Below are 9,411 nucleotides of genomic sequence, written 5' to 3'. Positions count from 1 at the left end.
GAGTCTATAGACCATTCCTGTGGTAGGTTAGGTGCGATTTCCAAGCACAGCAGCCGCGTGTCCCTGCTGCTGGCCAAAAAAAACGACCCCGGCTTGCAGAGGCGGCACATTCACTGATTTTTATGAGCTAAAGCTCCTCCACAGCCCGATTTCTGGGCATGTTCCCCCGGCACAGGGATCTGCCAGGCGGAGCCTCCGGGGACAGCGCTCCCAGCACGGGCACAGCCCCTGCAGCCCCTCATGGGTTACAAATGCTGGGGCATAAAGGAAAATCAGATTGGTCCCTCTTACTGTGTTAGAAAAATTATAACATGTAGAGAGAAAAAAATCAATGTTTTAAAGTTTTTTGATATTTTATGCTGTAACTGTTGTTCACAGGAATGGGCTGAGATAGGAAATACAGGTTGTATTCTTCCCCATGCATAGTCCTGAAGGAGCCTAGGCCTTCTAAATTGAGAGTAAGCATGGGAAGTATTCTTTGGTCTGTATAACTGAATGAAACTGCAGGTTTCACAGCATCAGAACAAGTTGGTCAAATGAGTCAGTGACAATATATGCAAAATCTGCAAGTTTTATTTTGGTTAGCTTGTTTGTGAAAGAAAGATGATTTAATTTTTACATCTAAAAGCAGAGTCTTGCCACAACCCTTCAATAAATAAATTTACTGCAGATAGCTTTCTTTCGGACACAACTGGTTTTACAGATGATCATAAAATGTCTATGAGAGACTGCAGTAATGGAAAATAGAACTGCCTGACAGAACACCAATATTCTAGTTGTTCATAAATAAGAGTCCATGATTAAAATACTGTGGGGGAAATGACCACCATTACATTCAACTAGGAGAGTGCTACCAGGACTCATTTGTATCCTTCATTTCTCACATGCATCTTCTGGTTTTATTGCTTCTAACAATCTTGGATTCTTTCACTTCAGCTTCTAAGTGTGTCCTGTTTTTTCTAAATGAAAGGGTTCACAATTCATATGTTTTTTTAAAATCATATAATGATATTTTGAAAGAAAATTAAGTAATTTATAAAGATTTTAAAGAAAAAACATTTTCGTAATTTTATTGCAGTACATATGTACATATTGACAGCATTTATATGATTTTTTTTGTACTTTACACTGTGTAATAATAGAAGATATTGGAAGTAAATTGATCTGATGCTTGCTAAAATATTTTCTTACTATACATATTCAGCATAAATATACATAAAAAAAGCATCACAAAGTGAACTATTTTAACATTTCTAAGATACATGAAAGAGCCAATTTTCTTTTCATTTTCATATTAATTTTTTATCGATTATAACAATTTTTTATTAAGCATACTGAAACAATGTGGTGGAAAAGTTATGCTAAACATTAATTCAAGCAAAAGACAGATGAAACACAATATTTACTATGTTTATGCTCCTGCCAAGCTTAATTATTGCTTACTTTCAACTACTATATTCAATAGTAGTTATAAAAATATATAATGATTTTATATATAATAATACAAAGTATTATATTTATATATATATTCAATAAATATAGATTTGAATATGCAATAACTATGATATCTCTTTTGCAAAATAGTTATAAATATTAATATAGAAAATAAAACATCTGAATTTTTTGTTGCAAGTTTTGTTGCCACTTCCTATTAATCCTTGGTGTATTATAATCTAAGTTTTTAAATTACAAAATTCAAAACACTTATGGGTTTAAAAAAAAAGAATTTCAAGACTCTTTTATTAAGAAAAATGGCCATTTAATCCCTATCTTTTTATTAATCAGCAGAAACAAAGGTAAAGGGAAAAACTGTATTGGAGTAAGACAGGACAAAAATTATTGTAGAGGGTGATTTTTTTTTTTTTTGGTGTTTTGGGGATGTTTTTTGAGTGTGAGTTTTGGGCTTTTTGGTTTTTTTTTTTAATTATTTGTTTGGATTTTGTTTGTTTTGTTTGGTTTTGATAGATAGATGTCGAGTTTACTTTTTGGATTATATTTATGACTAGATTTTTTTCTGATAAAAATACTTTTTTCATTCCACATTTTCAATGCATGTGACAACCTGAATGCTAAAGACACCTGCTTCCTTTATTTTCCTTGAAAACAGCTGCATTTTAGTTATTAATGTCAGTGGGAAATGGATCCTCCTTAAGAGCAAGTGAAGGAACAAATGATTATTGATGACACAGCGCCATTGTGATTGTTGCTTGGTGTTTAAATGACAATATTTCATTTAACTTAAAAAGAAATGGTGATGAGCTTGTGTTTTATCTTTTATGTCTCTATTTTGTCTAACATTGAACGTCTGGAAACAAAAACATCATAAAAAAAAAGCTGGGTCAGGAGGAAAAAAATCATAATTGAAAAGAAATAAAACAATTCAGACTCAAATATGTCCTGAAATGAGCATTAAACTGCCTAGTCTTTTTCTAAAGGTGGTATCCATGTTGTTGCTAAATTGCACTGTCAGCTTGTGGGAAGCCTGGTCTGGTTGTCTTGAAAACAGGCAGCTGGTAGCTCTCCGAGTTTGCAGGCAATAGATCTGTTAGGGAATGGAGTTGTAGAAATCCAAGGTGTGATATTCCCTGTACTTACCATTGATTCATTTCTACTCAACAAGAATTTTCAAATGCACAGAGTGAATGTTCAGCCTAATTTTGACCAAAGTCTTGATAGTGTTTCACCAAGACATACTCATCCATTCCTTTATTCTGTTTATTCATCTGCTTCAAATTCTTCCAGAGAATGGTAGAGGGAATTCTTTTATTTTCTCCAGTTTTTAAATATCTTCAGATACCAGAAGGATGGAATTCATCTGTGCAAGACAAATTACACAGTGTCTTACTCCCCTTCTTTTGACAGACTTTCATTTCAATCTTATGTCCTTATGATTCACACATTATTCTTACATCTATCTAGTAGATACCTAAAAAGCAAAAGATACACCTTAGCAATTTTTAACCACTGTAATATCTTGTAACAAAATACATAAATATAGTACTAAAACCAATACATATAGTACCTTGCTTTCAAAGGTGTCCAGGTAATTTTACATAATGTATTTTGTTTTGTTTAATTGTATTATCTTAGTGTATATATTTTAAGGTACCATAAAAACATATTAAAAAATAACTTTTCTATATGTATTTCTATAGATCAATCAAAAACACTGCTGCATTTTATTTTTGCAGTTTTAGAATACTGTTTAGTCATAACAAGAGGTCTCATGCAAAAATGCAGGAAAAGTCAGGGGAAGAGGGAAGAAAAAGAGAAAATATATTCCACAAATATTTAGAATGACCACTAACTAACTGGAAAACAATACACATTCTAAAGTGAAGGTATGGTATGTGTCCTGTACTAATTAATAGTGATAATCATAGAATTGAATCTTTCTCTAACATAATTAGGAAGTAATTTATTTCCTTACTCAACAGCTTTCATCATATAAATCAAATATGGAATTATATTTGTAAGCTAATATATAAGTATACCTGCATAATTTACAGTAAAAATTCCTTTCAAGTCAATAGATTAGATATCTAAGCTTTAAGAATTTTTTTCCTCTTAACAAGGTATGACCTTATTTAATATTAAAAGAGGGAAAAAGCCTTTTGAGAAAATGCATAAAAGCTGAATAACCAAATAAGTAATAAAATACAGAGGCAAAGCATGTCTTTTCCTGATGATAAATCAGTATACAAGCTTTTAAAGGAATCTTTGATCTGATCAAAAGAGGTGGGCGTTTCTTATATTTCTGTTGAAATTCTCAAATGACAGGAAGGGCAATTAGGGAAGCTGGATGATTTATTGCTTCAGGGGTGTAATAGACAAAATTGTTTTAACAAAATTAAAAGCATGACACTGAAATAAAATGCCTAGTTGAGACAGCTAGAACCAGTACTTGCCCATTTTAAACAGCATTAAAAGGCTGATGAGAAATAGATAACAATACATACTGCAACTGTCTTCTCATTTAGCTCACAAAATAATTGTGACTTTCTAACTAAATACATGCTTTTTGCATAAAGAATATTATTCATATTCAGTTAATATATATGAACATTTATTAGCAGAATGTGTAGTTGATGGCATACCTGAACCATAATTATGAAGGTTACCTTGGAGTAACTAAAGGAGAGAGAATGAGAGACAGACAGAAAGGAGTTAAGGGGGAAAATGCCTATAGGAAATGGTAAAAGCAGTTATAAGCAACAGGGAACATGGGTACACATCCTCCCCTGTGGGGTTCCCCCAAATGAGGGAGGTGTCAATGATGATGATGATGATTTTCAGCATGTTTTTTTCTTAGTATTACCCTTTCAGTGAGATCTGCTAAAGCTCCCCATCGATTCTTGTTTCTGATGACATTGTAACTTACTGGGAGAAAAAAAGAAATTTATTGGTTATTAAATCCCTGTTGACACATACTATCAGATATTTATAATGAACTTCAGTGACTAGTGTTTATTTTCTTTGAGCTTGGCTTTCTAGAGTAAAAAGTAAAATCTGCAGAACAAAAATGAAAGAGTTAGCAACAGCGTATGGAATCATACAATAGTTTGAGTTAAAAGAGACCTTTAAGAGCATTGAGTTCCAAGCCCCCTGCAATGGGCAGGGACACCTCCCACTGGACCAGATTGCTTGATGAGGAGCAGATGCAGCCATGGTTTCATTTCTGTGACAGCTAAGAAATATTCAGTAAGTAGAAGCTGAACTTTTAGTAACTTGAATTTATATTCTTCTGAAGACAACAGCCAAAGAGATGATGGTATCTCCTAATGGGATCATCTGTTCTAATACACACATGTGAATGATCAAAAAGGATCTTAGGAATCATATATTAAGCATATCCTCATTAACAAATAAAATATAATGTGATACTTCGAAATTTTTTTCTCTCCCTTGAGTTTTTCTTTAAAAATGATCTGTAAGGAGTTGAAAAGAATGTTTATTGTAAGAAGACACAATATAGTAGTTATTCAGATAATAAAGTTTTCCTTGTTTTCAGTCAATACTTGTATTTTAAATGTAAAAATATTAATGCCAAAGTAATAAAAAAGAAGAATGGTAGAAAGAAAAGATAAATTAATATGAAAACTGTGAAGACACAAGCAAAATTTAAAAAAATTAATAGAATAATAAAAGAAAACAAGTTTTCTGTAAAAAGAACTAAACTCCCATGAGGACCAGCCTTTTGCTTCTTTCATGATGCCTAAATGAGAGGAGAACCTTTTTAACAGAAAAATCTCTAGTTAATGTCATATTGGCAACTTGAGCCTAGAACAAGATGTTCAAAACAGCTGTTAAATGATTTGCATTCTGCCAGGGTGAAGTGTATCAGTAACCACAGAAAACACATTTAGTCTTCAGGAATCCATGTCAAAATAGCATTGAGTATTTGAGTCAGTATTATCTCGAAAGTGAAAAATTAGGTGTAAGACAAACAATATACACAGCTAAGTATAGCTGTAGGGAAGTAGCCTGAGTAACCCAACCATCATTCAAGTTCTCTGTTGGCAAAGCACTTTGAATAAAAACAGATCAGTTGCATGTGCGAATGTTCCATAGACATTTGCCTCTATAAAACAGTTCCATAAGTTTGTTATCTACTTGAGGAAGAGACTATTTTTAAAAATTGTGTTTATAGAATATTTACTACAATACAATCTCACCAAACACAGGGTTTCCTCAGTATTTGTAAATAATTTGGGTAGCAATCATAATAGGAAGGTTAGTTTTGTAGGTTTTTAAAAATAAACATGGCACAACACTCGAAGAAGACAATTTTTTTAATTCACCTATGACAATTGCTGTATTGATTTCTCATAAGACAATAAACCAAGAAAATCAGTCTATTTGTGGAAAAGATCTATATAGCCAAAATAGAAAGAATTATATCATACTTTCTTAATTTTGTTCACATACTGAATATGCAAGTAAACCAGCAATGGCCTTGAAAAGTACGTTGTCCCCTTACCTATAATAATCATACATATTTCATTTATGGAGGAGTTAACAGATGACAAAATAGACTTTCATGGTGCATCTTAAGTTTTGTCTTATTTAATTCAGATTCCTTCTGTTTTCCACATACCAATGTTAAAAACATCAGCATTCTTTCAGTATCTGACATACAATGATTGAGAAACTTGATTGTCCTGTACCATTAATGGAAAAAGCAAGAAGATCTGACAACAGTTTTTAAATACCTTTCTCACCTAAGAACATAATTGTTCAAGATAGCATGAATTATGTTCTTTGAAATACCAGAACTGAAATCAGTGTTATTGCAACTGAGCCTTTGAATTCAAAGGCATCTTTTCACTGTCTTTAATCTTCTATTTGAAAACACTAATTCTAGGTCCCTAAAGGGACATTTGTATTTTATTTTATGCTATATGCATTTCAAATTACTGAATAGTAGTTTTGATCTGACTTTCTGATAAGGTTAAAACACAGCTGATACAAAAGAACAAAGTATTTTGTATCCTGTTACATTCTATTAAGTCTGATTGTCTCATTATACTGAAAATTGCATTTCAGCTAATGCTCCCTGGTATGCAGATCAGTTTAAGTACAGTGTAATGATAACAAAATGAGGAGGTTTTACATGTAACATTCATTCATTCATTAATTTTTTTGTACTTGATAGACCCAGCTTCCCCAATTTTTTTAACTTTCTTTCTATATTCATATGATCTAAAATAATTTAAAAATACTTACATTGAGTTCACAAAGAATTTTTAAAAATGGTAGAAAACATTTATTTGTAGTTTTAAAATGTGTATATTAACAAAACAAAAATGGAACCAAAGACATCAACACTTGAAATAACTTACAAAGAATTATAAATTTGTTAAATCTGTAACAATGAAACTCTGTCTTTTTTTTTTCTAAGAATCCTTAAGAATGCCTCATGGAAAGTGGTAACAGGATCACAAACTCAGATATTTGTCTTTTATTAATTTATTTAGGATGCTAAACAATTCCACCATAATAGAGTTGGCCCTAGATTACATGTTTTATAATTCACACGTCTGCTCTACTACAAACTTTCTGAATATGCCTAAGCAGGCTTTGTGAAATGCCATTGCTAGCATTTCTCTTTCCTCCCATCATTACTCATCTGTTAAACAAGCTCAAACATTTCAAATCAGTTAGTTTTTCACGGAAGATAAGATCAAAAGTTTACTTGAGATGTCTAAATACAGGTGGAATACCTTATAAAACATCTGTAATTTCAGTTTAACAATGAAGTCAGACTCTTAGTTTGTAATTATTCAGCCATCACCATAGTAACAAACTCATCTCTTTAACACAGGGTCACTGTTTCATTGCAATTTTATCAGAAGTTGGACATGAAGAGAGTGAAAGCTCAACAAAGTAACACATTTGAACAATAATAGAAAAACAGAAAATAAAGTAATATTCTAACTTTAAAGTCACTGTTAATTGTTTAAGTTAACCCCAGCAGGCAGCTACGCACCACAGAGATACTTAACACTCCCTGATTGCTTAAGCTTATTAAAGCAAAAGCTGCATGCATAAGAAAAGCAATGTAAGGAACTCATTCACCACTGCTTGTTGCAGGCAGATGTTTTTTAAGGGAAAGCATGGTTTCCCCATGCCTAGCAGCTACTTGAGAAGACAAACACTATAACTCTGGACATTGGAATGCTCTGAAATGGCCTTTTAGATGGACACAAATACCTATGAGTTATCCCTGTGCCCATGCAGACTTCTCCACAGGCCCTAATCCCTTTAGCTGGCGTTCTGATTCAAGTTCCAGCCTGTCCAGTACAGCAGCACAGGAAGAGCAAAAATTCCCTGTCCCTCTGCTAACCAAGGCAGATTGCTGTTGCTGTTATCAAAGTGTTCGCAGGCATAGCACAGTAGTATGATAAGCAATACAGAAAATAGTGAAAGCAGCCACTAACAAGCTCTAGACATTTATATACAATAAGGCAAGCAAGCCCCATGGCAAGCACAGGAGACTAGCAGTTAATAGCGGAACAGTTTCAGCAGCTATAAATTCAGTCTATCACACTGAAATCTGTCCTTATCACAAACCCTTCAAGACTCACCTTGGGTTCCATAAAGGATTGTTGTAGCTTCACCCCAGTAGGCAGCTCAGCACCACACAGCTACTTGCTCTCTTCCCTCACAATGCAATGGGGAAAAGAATCAGATTGGTGAAGGCTGAGATAAGGAGGAAGGCTGAGATAGCACAGTTTAGAGGATTAAGCAAAAACTGTGCATGAAAGCAAACCAAAATAAGGAATTGATTCACTGCTTACCATCACCAGGGAGATGATCAGACATTCCAAGGAAAGCAGAACTCACCACATGTAGCAGGGACAAACAGTTTTGGGCAATCAAACGTTGTGTTCAGAACATCACCTCCTTCCTCCTTTTCTCCACATCTTTTATTGCTGAGAATGACACAATGTGGTATGGGGTATCCCTTAGGTCAGTTTAGGCCAGCTGTTCCAGCTGTGTCTCCTCAGCTTCTCCTGCATACCCAGACTGCTCACTGGCTGGGCAGCATGCGTGGATGAAGCTTGACTTAAAGTAAGCATTGTTCAACAACAATGCAAACACCAGTGTGTTTTCAACACTGCCTCGGTCACAAATCAAAAACATAGCACCATGCAATCTGCAATGAATAAAATTCACTGTATTCTAGCTCAAGTTGGTAAAATAATTTATTAACCTTCTGTAGTTACTACCTGCTAATTTTTGATACCACAACATATGAAATAATTCATTAACATAGATTATAAAATAACATTAGATTTGTATTTGAAATATCATATGAAAATAAATGCATAAAATTGTTCAAATTCCCTTTAAGGACTTGATGTCTCCAAGAATAATAGCTATTTCTATGATCTTCATAGCAGACTGAGAAGCTGGATTGTATTTCTGCAGTAAACATGGTTCAGAAAAGCTAAACCAAGTATTAAACTTGAATTATTTTGAACATTACTGTACACTATCTTTGGAGTAATTTTTCAATTGTAAATGAATTGCAATGGATAGTTCAACTAATGTAAATGAGGTTTGGAAATTTAATGTAGCATACACGAGAGTTAAATAAGAGATTCTACATATTATCTTGGCTTGTTTTTTTCTATTTTTTTCCTCTCAGGGTTTGATAGATACAGTGGCTTTCATCTAGAATCTTGTGCTGAAATTTCTCCTTAGACAGAAGCACTGCTTTGTTATACATTCTCACAACACATTATGAGAAGAATGGGTATTTTAAGTACCAATGTATCAATGTAAATAATAGTATTTGTGAAAACTGCAGTACAGTAATGCTCCAAGTACCAGTCAAAGTGGCAGTTCTGGAGTATTCTAGTGTAATCTTTTCAACTATACTTGAAACACTACATGAAGTGATAA

General features: G+C 33.3%; 1 long non-coding RNA gene across 2 annotated transcripts; it reads right to left on the bottom strand.

Moving 5' to 3' along the window:
- Positions 1-1,833: 1,833 nt before the first annotated feature.
- LOC113459038 (uncharacterized) lies at positions 1,834-8,580 on the bottom strand. Of its 2 annotated transcripts, XR_012580292.1 has the most exons (4): positions 8,301-8,580; positions 8,088-8,202; positions 4,319-4,380; positions 1,834-2,926 (listed from the first exon to the last, which is right to left on the bottom strand). It is a non-coding gene; the product is annotated as an uncharacterized LOC113459038 (long non-coding RNA). The 2 variants fall into 2 exon arrangements; XR_003379850.2 differs by lacking the exon at positions 8,301-8,580 and having other exon boundaries at positions 8,088-8,283.
- Positions 8,581-9,411: the final 831 nt, after the last annotated feature.

Source organism: Zonotrichia albicollis, chromosome 5 (assembly GCF_047830755.1).
Source record: "Zonotrichia albicollis isolate bZonAlb1 chromosome 5, bZonAlb1.hap1, whole genome shotgun sequence".
In the NCBI taxonomy this organism is placed as follows: domain Eukaryota; kingdom Metazoa; phylum Chordata; class Aves; order Passeriformes; family Passerellidae; genus Zonotrichia; species Zonotrichia albicollis.
The sequence above is the reverse complement of the archived record's forward strand: the minus strand, read 5'-3'. Positions and strand labels throughout refer to the sequence as shown.